Here is a 13,053-nt window from a genome sequence, read left to right as displayed (position 1 = left end):
TAGAAATGAATTGGAAATTCTCAGACTAAAGTGTTCATTAGGATATCGAGGGATCTTAATAAGAACTGAATGCCTAAAAGAGAAGAAATGATGTTCATTGTTTTTTAGTTTTTATAAAGAATTGGTAAAGGGCAAAAAAAAAAAAAGAAAGAGATAAAAAGAGGTAGTGAAGTCAATGTCTTATGCTGATTTTTCAGCTGTTCTGCACATCAGTGACTAGAAACTCAGTGGTGCAAAGAATGACCCTGATCTCACAAATGTATGAAGTCTTTACAGTACATGTCTTTCTAGTTATGTCTTTATATGTATACATAAAGTATTATGTAATGTGATTATATATACAGATTGTATATATTAAACTTATGTAGAAATATTGCATTTAAATACTTCATATTTTCCCCCTCATATGTGTGCACGTGTATCTCTATGTAAAATATAATTATTATTCCACTATTCTTGATGCATCCCAAAATGAATGGAGTTGTTGCGGACTGTTACTATAGCCAGTCACATTCTTGGGGCTGAGCTTGTATTAAAGTCTTGGCACTTGTTGTTGTCAACTTGAAGGCCAAATGAAAGGGATCTAACAACTCAGTTGGTACTGCAGGCAATGCTAAGGTAGGTATTTGCGTTAGGAGATGCCTGTTTTGGGGTGGCAAAAGGAAATATAAAAACACTGTTCTGACCCAGTAGCTACCTTGCAGCATGAGGGCTGCGTTCGTTGGCATTGTCACAGCTCTTAATGGTGACGCAAAATGTCAGTGATCTGTTGTTGTTTTATATTGGGATATCATTTGTGGTATAGCTGACATGCTACAGAAAATAGTTGTTCACCCATGTGTAAATGTGAGTGCTGCTGTGGTGGAAATCTGTGATCGAATGACAGCAGGGGAAGTAGCAGAAACTGGGTCAGACCTTGAACTCTTTCCAAATTCTGAATAAGAGGCAAGGGGAGAAGGACAAATATATTTATTTTATAATATATTTATTATAATATATTTTGACAATCTGCATCACCATTAAAGAGCACTCGCATCATATTTCCAAACAAAGCTGCTTCACCTCACTGTCATCTTGGGCTTTGAAGGTAGTCGGAGTGAAATTTCTCGCCCATGACGACTTTGGGTGCATCTCCTGGCCCTGGTCCCAGGCAGCCTGCAGTGAGGCTGCCAAGGGAGAGCAGGATTTTGGAGACATACATGTACTTCAGCTGACTAGATCTAAAAGGTTAGTGAGGGTTTTTGCTTATCCAGTGTTGCGTCCAGTTTTTGCAAGTTCACTCAAGGTTTTGACAGAGGTTGAAGTATTATTGTGGTGGTGTGATATCAGTTTAGTCGAAGTGGGGAGCAAGGGAGTAGATCCAGCTCTTGCGCTGGGCTCTGTCACTGACACCTTGCATGGCTGCAGTAAATCCTCTGTCTTGGATAATTTTGACTGTCTGTGAAGGACAAGGTGATTGTTGTAGACTACAATCAAAATCTTTGAAATCTACAAACAGGTTGTCCCGTATTCTCATAGCTTGGTTGGGTTGTGGGCAAATGACCATGGGCCATGGAATCAGTAAGATTAGAAAAAAACTTCAGGATCATCTGGTCCAACCGCCCCCCTACCACAAATATCACCCACTAAATCATGACCCCAAGTGCCAGGTCCAACCTATCCTTAAACACCCCCAGGGACAGTGATGCCATCACTTCCCTGGGCAACCCATTCCAATGCCTGACTGCTCTTTCTGAAAAGAAATGTCTCCTCATTTCCAACCTAAACCTCCCCATGCACAACTTGAGGCCATTCCAGCTAGTCCTATCACTAGTTATCTGTGAGAAGAGGCTGACCGCCAGCTCCCCACATCTTCCTTTCAGGTAGTTGTAGAGAGCAATGAGGTCTCCCCTGAGCCTCCTCTTCTCCAGACTAAACAACCCCAGTTCCCTCAACCGCTCCTCACAGGACTTGTGTTCCAGGCCCTTCACCAGCTTTGTAGCCCTTCTCTGAACATGTTCCAGGGCCTCGATGTCCATCTTGTAGTGAGGGGCCCAAAACTGAACACAGTACTCAAGGTGCGACCTCACCAGAGCTGAGTACAGGGGAAAAATTGGACCATCAGATTTTCAAGTTTGTCCGAAACGGTCTCTAGACACAGCCCTACCAAGCAAGGTGTTTGTTGCCTAACGCCTGTACCATCTGGTAAAGAGGTTTTCTGCAAAGCAAATTTACCAGCACTGTGTGGCTGGGTTAAACGCAGTGATTCATCACCCAAAAATAAATGCTGTAGTGATTGTAGCTGCCAAATACTCAGTCATCGATTTCCTCCCCGTTAAGCATTTACCACCTCTCTTACTGTGGTGTAAGCAGATGGTGTCAGGAGAGAGTTAACTATTGATGAAGCCAAACATTGCTGGAGCTCAGCAGCACTCCTGTAGCTGTCTCAGGCATTAGGGACATGTGAGGCCAGCTCTGTAGTTCTTATATTAATGCATATTCTTATATTACTAGTAATCTTCTCAGTTTAAGCAAGCAATTTTATTTTTTTTATCTCATTATCCATGGAGATCAGATGAATTTAGTCATTATTAATAGAAGATAAAAATTGTTTTTCATGTTTGCCATCTACATTGTAAGAATTTTTTATTCAGTAGGTTGAACTGATTTGGTGAATTGAAGTTGGTCACAAACTGAACTTGGTCACACCTTTCTGATGCTGCATTGGCCACCTATGCCGTTTCATAACAGCACGAAGAGTTTTTCTAGTATTCTCTCTGTTTTATGTGTATAGTAATAGCATCTAAAACACACATTGTATTGGGTTGCATTGTGGCTTCCGTAATATAAACTCAGTAAATATATTAATTTTCAGTAATTTTGTGATGCAAAGACGGCAATATACATGTAAACTCATTCTTTCTAATCTCCAACGTGTTGTTAATTTTCCTGTTTAAAAATATCTCTGTAATGAATGCAAACCCAGAATTTCACTCCATTTTATCAAAGTCAGTTATGACTATACAGATATTTTCATTGTGTTGGTCACTTCAGAGTTTTCTTTTGAGAGTTAATCAAACTATTTCACTGGTTTCTGGTCATAAATCTTTGTAATACTTGTACTTCTCTTGGTTGCCCTAAAGGCATTAAATCCTTCCTGGGAAAACCAAGCTGAAGTTAAAATTCAGTATTCTTGACATCCTCTAACTCTAGTGGAGTCTAAAAAACTCCAAATGGTGCCTTGTTTAAAGAAGGAGAAAAAATCTTTCTGGAACATCCTATAGCTGGGTCTTTTTGTTTGTTTGTTTGTTTGTTTTTCCATGTTTTAGTGTAGGCAATTAATGTCATCCAATTTCTGCTTCATACTGTGCTACATGTTTTTACTTCAGTCATGTTCTGACCATCCCCACATTTGGCCAAGGGTCAGTCTGGACAAATCGAAGGGGATACAGGCAGGTTGAGGAAATCCACCAGAGTATCTCAACAAGGCTATCCCTTATTGAGGCACTTTGGTTCCTTTTTTCATTTCTTACCTATTTTGCAGCTTGGAGTCTCCAGTTAGGAATTCAAAAGGACTGAAATCTTTATTATCCTCTTTTATGTTGTAATTATGGCAAGAATTGCTTTCTTCCGTTACACAGATGGAAAATTAGAAAAATCTCTCAAAGCTGTGTTTTGTTGCCTTAGCTTTAGTCGATTTCAGTGAATGTGCAAGTATTATGTATTAGGACGTGTTTAGCAATGGGAAGCTTTCTGGCTGGAAGCCTGGATTCTGGAGGGCTGATCTGGTCCTTGAGGAGACAGCAGCTCCCTGGCCTCTAAAACCAAACATTAAAATCCTAGCTCATGTGCCCACATTACTCTGTAGTCATCTAAATTATGGTATATTTATACTTAAAAAATATATGCAATAATGTTCCTAACTGCAACCTGTTTGTGGCACACTTTTATGATGCCAGCTCTTGGTGCTTTTTTTTTTTTTTTTTTTTTTTTTTTTAACAGTATTCAAAGGACACTCTCTCTCAAATACTCATAAAAGGCCGTTAAGCCTAATACATGTTCTGTGGTTTTATTTTCATAATAAAAACATTTTGACAGTTACTTCATCAGTAATTTTTAATCTGTAATGTGTTTTGGTTCATTGGCTTCAGCTGTAGTGTTTTTTTTCCAGTTTATTTGGTAGTTAACTAAGTTAACTAAAACCAGCTCTCAAGATCTGCAGCAAGATTTAAAGAGTCATGTTGACCCATGAGTACCATAAATAGCATAATAGTTGACAATTAAGTGCTTTTCAAATTTCATAAGCTACCTATCTATTAAGGAACTTTTTTTTTGTTAAGAAATTAAAAATAATAATAATAAAAAAGGTTAAGAAATCGATAGCAGTAACATATCAGAAATAATCACGCTATATTTTAAACAAATAATATATTCTGATATGATATATGAATGATATATTTTTAAGCCATTGCATTTTAGTTTAGGAAAATATTTATTTCCATATACTCTTTTTGTGCAAGGTCACAACAGTACTAGCCTAGTACTATTAAAAAACAGTACTAAAAAACTATTAAAACTAGTACTAGTACTAGTTTTGAGATCATCTAGCCCAATGATGTTCTTTCTCCCTCTTTGTACAGTGGAAAATGCAAGATTCAGTGTGTGAATTTAAACCTGTTCACAATGGAAATGCTTTTCCTTATTGTCTTTCATGGATCCTTTAGGAAAAACTTGAACTAAATAGGTAAATTGGTTCAAATCTTTCTATTTCCTGTCTCTCTCTCTTTTTTTTTTTTTTTTTAATTATTTCTTCTTCCTTAATTTTTACAGGGTTCTATGTCATACTGAAAGTACACGTGGAGGGCAAATGACTGGCATACTTTGTACTATTTATGTACCAAGGATTTGGCCGCTTTGGCCTTCCTGCCAGATCTGAAAGACTGAAGACAAGACTCAAAGACATCTCTTCCCCAGGAGGATTTGTTTGAGAACAGCCGGACTAGTTCTTTTACCAGACTAAGCTAATAGTTACAGGGAAGTACTGTAAAAAACATCTCATGCCATTCACAACCTTTCAAGCTTATTGAACTCAGCATGAACTTAGGGATAGCTTTTCAAGAACCAGTTATGGCATTTCTTGTCATTGTTGTACACAATTGCTTCTGCAAGGACTACGTTCTCTTCCTAAGACTTATTTCTGTATCATGAAAGAGTTACAGAGTAAACTCATTTTCCAGAGATAACTGGCTTAGACTCACAATAATAAACATATCCCTCTATGACACTATGCTGTTACTTCAGGATGTAATGAAGTTGTGATTTCAAATGTCATGCTTTTGGTGTGTAATCAATATTTCCAAGATCAACTGTATCATGTGCATTAATATTGTTCTCTAGACTGTGAAATCTTTGGAGACAGATAAGATGACGGCAAAGCAAGAAATATGTTTTGCTTGCCAAATTTCTCCCTTTTCCTAGATTTATATCTTAAATAGTCCTATACAAAGTTTGGTTGTTTTCTCTTAAATATTCTCTTCCTTACTCTTTCATATTTGAGTGCATCAAGGCCAGCATTTTGAAATAGTACTGGTGCCTGAACTAGGACACAGTCTGCAAATTCTGGCCTAAACAAACGTTCTTTTTCTCCTGAGGCGCCGCGCATGAATTAATAACCTGAGAATTCCCTGGGTAAATACTTAGGTCTTTTTGGCAGTCAACTGGTCCCACTATTTTAATGATCAGCTCTGTTGGGATATATTTTTAACAGTCGGAGCAGATCATTTGGTAAGCTGGCTCTTTGAGCCGTTTGCAAAGCTGTTCCCTCAAAAGAGGGGTCATTAGTTGGGTCAGCAGCAGCCCTGGTCATGCTCAGCAATGGCTGCATCCCACAGGACTGGCACTGGGGCTGATCCATGGTCTAATGTGATGTTGAACACTTGTACATGTTCATAAAGCTAAACAAGCAAATTTTGCAGGATGTTACATTCACATACCAAAGCAAACAAACAGAAAAGCAAATTGGCAAGCAAAACCCTCTTCCTCTGGTGTACGGGTGTATTGGCACTGACTTTGCTGTAGCCTTCCACGTAGTGCAGCTGCTGCAGTTAGTCTTCAGGCTAATGCAGCTGGCTTTGTACAGTCCAAATGATGGCCTTTAAGTATGATTGTTACTTACCTTAAATTTAATAAAATTGCAATATCTGTGATTGACAGTAGAATATAACTGTTATTTTCCTTCCACAGAAGAATTCAGTTTTTAAAAAGGAAGGAAGGGGGAAAAATGGTGATAAAGCTTGTCATTACATTCCAGGATAATAAAGCAATAAAGTTATCAATTATATCCTATGCAGGCACTGGATTAGTTATTAGCTGAATATAAATTGCTGTCTGAGCGGTAGAGTCATTGGGTTTGAAGTTGAACAGATTCCTCAGAAATGCTTTCTGCATTTGAAGAATAGGCCCTTGTATATCAAAGTTCTTGTTACCATGTAGTATGATGAAGTACCTCATCTGTCTGTGAAGACCACCTGGGTGTATATTAACTGTGAGTCATTCTATTAAAATCTTGTAATGGGATTATAAACAGTCTTTTCACAGCACTGCTGTCGTTCTAAATGATGTCCATGTCAGCTAGTCATTTGGACACCTGGTCATATTCAAGTGTGCATCTGACTTTCCTCTTCTCCCTTGGAAAAGGGACTGATCCTCTGCACAGCTAGGTAAACAGCTTTTAGCCTGATCTGTTCCTGAAATGGAACATCGTAGGGATTTCGGTGCCATAATTCAAAACTGAAATCCTTAAATCTTCTATTAGACCACAAAAATTTGGAGGGATGTGATTTTTTTTTTAATTTATTATTTATTGTACATAATACTTTACACTTTTTAGGACCTAAAATCTTGCTTATGTGTATGTGGTGCTTTTTAAAAGCAGAACAGCTCAGACATGTCTGTGTCTGATCAGGACCAGGAAAACAGGTGATCTGTATATATCTCCTGTCAAGGGTATCTGACCTGGCAGTTGAGATACTAAACTTGTACTGCTCTGACTCAGCCTCTGGTTTAAATGCCCCCAAACCTTGTATTTTGAAGCACAGAAGTAGCAGGTAATGTTTGTGCCCTCTTTTTACGCAGAAGCATGGACCACTTAACCACTAATGATGTGGAAGACCTGGCTTCAGTTTGCAACGGTGCCTGAAGAGATTCAAGTCCGTCTCCAGTACTCACAAGGAGAACTCTATTTATGAGGCTTTTTATGGTTTACGAGGTGCAGTTACGAGGCTGTTCCGAGATGGGATCCTTCTGATGCATCCTTTTGAAACTGGTCTGATTTACAGGCTTTAAGATTTACTGGACAGGAGGGAGAGGGGGAGAATTTTGATCAGAGTTTACTTGCCAGGTTGCGGCAAGGCAAATTTTTCAAGAGTGGTGTTCTCAACAGCATTTTTCTCTTTTAACGGGAGGTGCTCAACCAGACAGATTGCTGGTGGCATCTTGATTCTCGATTTTTTTTCTTACAAAGTTCATCTGAAGAGCTTAACTCCTTCTAGAGCGTAAATAATGAGGGTATAGGCAACCTTCCCTGTCAGAATTTTCCACAATTGCTCATTTCCATAGCTGTTTCAACCTTTCTCTGGAAGACTGGCCTGCTCACAGTTGGAAATGCATGTGGTGTGCTCCCTGATCTGTGCAGGTATGGCACTTACTGAGAAGTTTGTTGCTTGGGAAGTGCACACAAGATGAGTTCCTTGTCATGGCCATGCGAGGGTCATTTGCACTATGGCTCTGCCATAGGTGCATCACAGAGGAACTGTGGCTGTCTGCTCATGTGTTGCTGTGTCAGAAACAATCCTCTGTACTGTTCGAATGCAAAAGTCTTGAAGTATTGCAGCGAACTCATGAGATACCAAGCCATTTATAAAACAGCTGCAATTTAGAGCTCTTAGTTTTCTTGTGTTAGATTTTCAAAGCTGCAACATACAATTATGTTTATTATGAAGTGAGAGATAGTCTTTCTTATTCAGCGGGAAAAAAAAATACACCACCAACAAAGCCTAAGTGTGATTTCTCCTATTTAAGTTGTAATATATTAAGAGTTGTCAGTACTAATTAGCGCTGTAAAGTAGCTTAAACACAGGACCCACGTGTCAGCAAGCGAAATAGTGTCTGTGTCTCTGGAGAAACAGAAACTTGAGTATGTCTACTCAGAGATGTATTTGTTGTGCTGATCGTTGGTGGTTTTTGTTTGTTTGTTTGTTTGTTTGTTTGTTTTGGTGAATGGTAACAATGGTTAGTGAAAAAATAGAACAATTCAATTTTTGCTTCTTTTAAAGTTACCTCATGCACCCCTCCCAAGGTAAATAAAATGTGAGTTTTTGCATGTAGCTCATCTCCTCTTTGAGTCAGAGCAGTAAAGCAGGAAACCACATAGGAGTGAATCAACTCTTGCACCTTCAACCTCATTGCTTATTGAACAGTCATGGTGAGTCTTTTGGAACTGTTCATTTGGACCCTTCATGTAAGCATTGGCTATTAACTAGGGTGAATCCATGTGTCTGTGTATGCATATCTTTACTATGAGGGTGGTATGGCACTGGAATAGGTTGTCCAGAGAAGCTGTGGATGCCCCATACCTGGAGGTGTTCAAGGCCAGGCTGGATGGGGCTTTGAGCAACCTGGTCTGGTGGGAGGTGTCCCTGCCCATGGCAGGGGGTTGGAGCTAGATGATCTTTAAGGTCCTTTCCAGCCCAAACTATTCCATGGTTCTATAAAAGATGCAACAATAAATTCTCAGTGTCGATGTAAATATGGAGTTAAGGAGCCTCTTTCTTTGACAGTAACAATTACTTTGGTTCAAAGGTGCAGTGTTTTCAATGATGTGGTAAAACATCTCCATACATTGTACCAGGTGTCATGTGCTGTTGCATCTAATGTTGTTTTATTATTATTATTATTTTTATTTTTTTTTAAGGAGATTCAGGTCAGTCAAAAACTTTTGGGAATTCGCTAGCTTGTTATAATCAGTAAAGAAATAAAAAAAAAAACAAAAAAACAGAAAGTAAGTGATGTTTGTTCTTTGCTGAAATATTAAATCGGTCAATGTGCATTTTAAAGATGATTTTTTTTTTTTAAACACTAAATACTTCCAAAGAGCTAGAAAGTAAAATCAAACTTTTCATTCTGTTAAAAGATAATTGGTGGACCAAGCTAAAAGGGTTCTTCTATCCATTTCTTTCCCTTTTCCTCTGGACAAGTGGGAGAAATAGTTTGTCTTGTTGCCCCCGTCACCATGGAGAGCATGTAAGAAGTTTCCATTAAATTAAAATCTATTTCTCAAGGGGACTCAAGAGAACTGTTTTACTTGCAGTTTAGCTTCAAGTGTCTAATCTGGTACTTTATATGTATTACTTGTCAAAAAACAACGATTTTGTCTCTAACAAAATTTAATTTTAGAGAAAGTCATACATTTTGAAGTTGACGCAAACTATCAACAACTTCTCTGAAAACTGATGTTTCCTCTCTTAAAAACAATTACTCCTCCTGAACAAACTTAGAGTGATGTCATCCATGACTAATAACATGGTGATCTTATTTGTTTTGTATTACTCTGTTCTGAGAAAAACAAATAAAATACAGTTTCTTCTGCTGTGTAGTAAAAATCACTGGGATATTATTAACAAGTAAAAAATATCTGGTTGAGTTCATTTTAGTTGAGGTACATGTTATTCTTAGCGTTAAAGATCTGAAAAAATGAGAATATGAGCATGTATAGTTGCCTCAGATTTCAAGTGTGATATTTTCAAATAATAGAAGTTGTTAGACATACACAGTGTAAGCTTTGTAGTGTGGAAATTATTGTGAATAGTAATAGATTTTGTTCTATGCTATTTATCTTTAGTAACTTTAAAAATCATAAATAATAATATATGGCTTCATGGTTAGGATATGTCTAATTTATTTTTTTTTAATGTATTATAATGTGTTAGCTCTAATGTTGTAATTCTAAACTTTTGATATTATAGTTCTGAAAAATCTCTTCAGATTCTCACCCTACATTTGCCCTTCTGTTAAGTGGAAGTAGTCTGTATTATCTCCATCTAAGAGACTTCTGAAGAGTAATCAGCTTGCAATAATCAGTAAGTGGTTAGTATTGCCATAGGTTGAAACCAAAACAGCTCAACTCCAGGTCTATATCTGAGCGTTTGTCTGCCATTTCACATATGGTGTCAGTAGGTTGTCCATCTCATATTCCATATCCTACCTTTTTTACCCCTTGACTGTAATTTTGATCATGTAGAGTTCAAGAAGCATTTAGACTACACTCTCAAACATGTGGTCTGATATTTGGGGGGTCCTGTGTGGAGCTGGGGGTTGGACTTGATGATCCTTGTGGGTCCCTTCCAAGTCAGGATATTCTGTGATTCTGTGAATCTTTATTAAATACTCAGAAAAGGTGTACCTACAAGGTTAGGTTTTTATTACTGGTCTTCTGTAGCAGTAAGTACTGTGACATATCAGGTCAGTGAGTTGAATCCAAGTCCATTCCAGATGCATTAAAAACTAATTTTCCAAATCTACATATTTGTAGTTTATATAAGAGCACATTCAATTTTGGGGGAAAAGTCAAAAACAGCCATTTCCATCTTTGCTTCCCAAAAGCTGTGTTAAGGCAACATTACTAAGCCTGAAAGATTAAGCAATCTGCCTTTGGGGAACGTTAGGAATGTCTTTGCTAACTTTCTTCAGACCCTTAGTGGGCAATTACTGCAATATGCACTGCTTATCCTCATTTTTTGTGGACTAGTGTTACGGAGGGGCAGTGGGTTTCGGGGATATCTGCTGGAGTGGAGGAATGATGTATCTTGGCAGCTTTGTGTCCCATGCCGGCCGCTGGCAGGGCATTTTGCTTTACTCGGCACACTTTACTTGGCCTTTTGTCCGGCCACACCAAGCTTGACCATCTCATCCCTTCTGGGTTGGGTCATGCATGCTCATCAATGATCAAGCCCTGCAGCCTTGCCAGCCAGCCCCACCACCCAGGGAGATGGGCACCTTCTCACCATCGTCTTCTTCATCTGCCTCTGAGGTGACATTAGATGACCTGGTGGCTCGTTTAAGATTTAAAATTGTGGAATCCCTTAATTCACAGCTCACCTCTCATGATCCCTTGGAGCCCTGGTCTCTTTGCTGTTCATATCCAGCCCTTCCATCCAGAACTTGATATCAGAGAGCACTGGACCCAGTCTTTGCATTTTGTCTGTCTCTGCAGAGCCTTTTCTAGACAGCGCTGTTATTCCCCTTCCTTTTCGAGGAACATGCTGGAGTTTGGCAGTTTTAGTAAATCCTTACTTAATCACTTTTTTCCTGTCTGAAGTGAAGCTTTTTTTCCTCTCTTTTCTTTTCCCTAACTACTGTAAGGATTGCTTTCAGTCAGATCTGACTATAGATCTGACTATCTGACTTTCGTGGTGAATGGAGCCAAGTCCAGTTGGAGGCCAGTCACTAGTGGCGTCCCCCAGGGCTCGGTGCTGGGGCCGGTCCTCTTTAATATCTTCATTGATGATCTGGACGAGGGCATTGAGTGCACCCTCAGTAAGTTCGCAGATGACACCAAGTTAGGTGCGTGTGTCGATCTGCTCGAGGGTAGGAAAGCTCTGCAGGAGGATCTGGATAGGCTGCACCGATGGGCTGAGGTCAACTGCATGAAGTTCAACAAGGCCAAGTGCCGGGTCCTGCACCTGGGGCGCAATAACCCCAAGCAGAGCTACAGACTGGGAGAGGAATGGTTGGAGAGCTGCCAGGCAGAGAAGGACCTGGGAGTGATGGTGGATAGTCAGCTGAATATGAGCCAGCAGTGTGCTCAGGTGGCCAAGAAGGCCAACGGCATCCTGGCTTGTATCAGGAACAGCGTGACCAGCAGGGCGAGGGAGGTGATCGTCCCCCTGTACTCAGCTCTGGTGAGGCCGCACCTCGAGTACTGTGTTCAGTTTTGGGCCCCTCGCTACAAGAAGGACATCGAGGTGCTTGAGCGGGTGCAGAGAAGGGCGACGAAGCTGGTGAGGGGCCTGGAGAACAAGTCCTACGAGGAGCGGCTGAGGGAGCTGGGCTTGTTCAGCCTGGAGAAGAGGAGGCTCAGGGGTGACCTTATCGCTCTCTATAGGTACCTCAAGGGAGGCTGTAGCGAGGTGGGGGTTGGCCTGTTCTCCCACGTGCCTGGTGACAGGACGAGGGGGAATGGGCTTAAGTTGAGCCAGGGGAGTTTTAGGTTAGATGTTAGGAAGAATTTCTTCACTGAAAGGGTTGTTAGACATTGGAACAGGCTGCCCAGGGAAGTGGTGGAGTCACCATCCCTGGAAGTCTTCAAAAGACGTTTAGATGTAGAGCTTAGGGATATGGTTTAGTGGAGGGCTGTTAGCGTTAGGTCGGAGGTTGGACTCGATGACCTTGAGGTCTCTTCCAACCTAGAAATTCTGTGATTCTGTGATTCTGTGATAGCTGGTACTACTTGATGTACTTTAGTAAGGAAAAGCGTATTGAAATTGATATACAATCTCAGTTCAGAGGTCAGAAGAATAAAATCAGCATAACCTCAGAATGAAGGACAGCAAAAAGAAAAAGGATGTTTGTTTGGGAAAACAAATCCATCTGGTGGAAATTAAGATAAACAGAGATGCAGGATGAGACAGAGAAACCCAGTTGCAGGGTATGGAAGACATGTTACATGTGAGTTTGGGGCATGACACCCCCACTGCTCCTGATGTATTTCTCAGCTAGCTGAAGAATTGTTGCCACCTCCTTGTAGTTCATGGGTATATTCCTGCTACAGGGAACATGCAAGGAAGACTGACTGTGGAGGAATAACTAAAAATTAGCTGTCCCGTCTTTTATGCCTTTTTCACATCAACTGTACTTACCTGGTGCACAGAGCTCCGTTATGGTGTCTGGCACTGCGTACCCAAGGAGGAGTGACTTGGATGTGTGAGATCCCTCTGGGACTGCTGAGCTCCAAGGCTGGTGGGGACATGACTTAGTGTCACCTGGAGCTTGCATCAGTTTGCAGGTAGCTAACTAATT

The 13,053-nt window shown here is 40.1% G+C and overlaps 1 protein-coding gene across 7 annotated transcripts in view; it reads left to right on the top strand.

The window, feature by feature from the left end:
• Positions 1 to 13,053, top strand: part of KLF12 (KLF transcription factor 12) — a 244,415-nt gene that overhangs the window by 133,568 nt on the left and 97,794 nt on the right. The window contains exon 1 of one of the 7 annotated variants that reach the window (XM_084306479.1): positions 7,542 to 7,672. The exons of the other annotated variants lie outside the window; for them this stretch is intronic. The gene's annotated coding sequence lies outside the window, so the exon portion shown is untranslated. Of the gene's footprint in view, positions 1 to 7,541; positions 7,673 to 13,053 lie in introns of those variants that run through there. 7 annotated transcript variants of the gene reach the window in all.

This window comes from Netta rufina (assembly GCF_964035555.1).
Source record: "Netta rufina genome assembly, chromosome: 1".
Lineage (NCBI taxonomy): Eukaryota > Metazoa > Chordata > Aves > Anseriformes > Anatidae > Netta > Netta rufina.
Note: the sequence above shows the minus strand (reverse complement) of the source record. Positions and strands in the feature narration are given on the sequence as shown.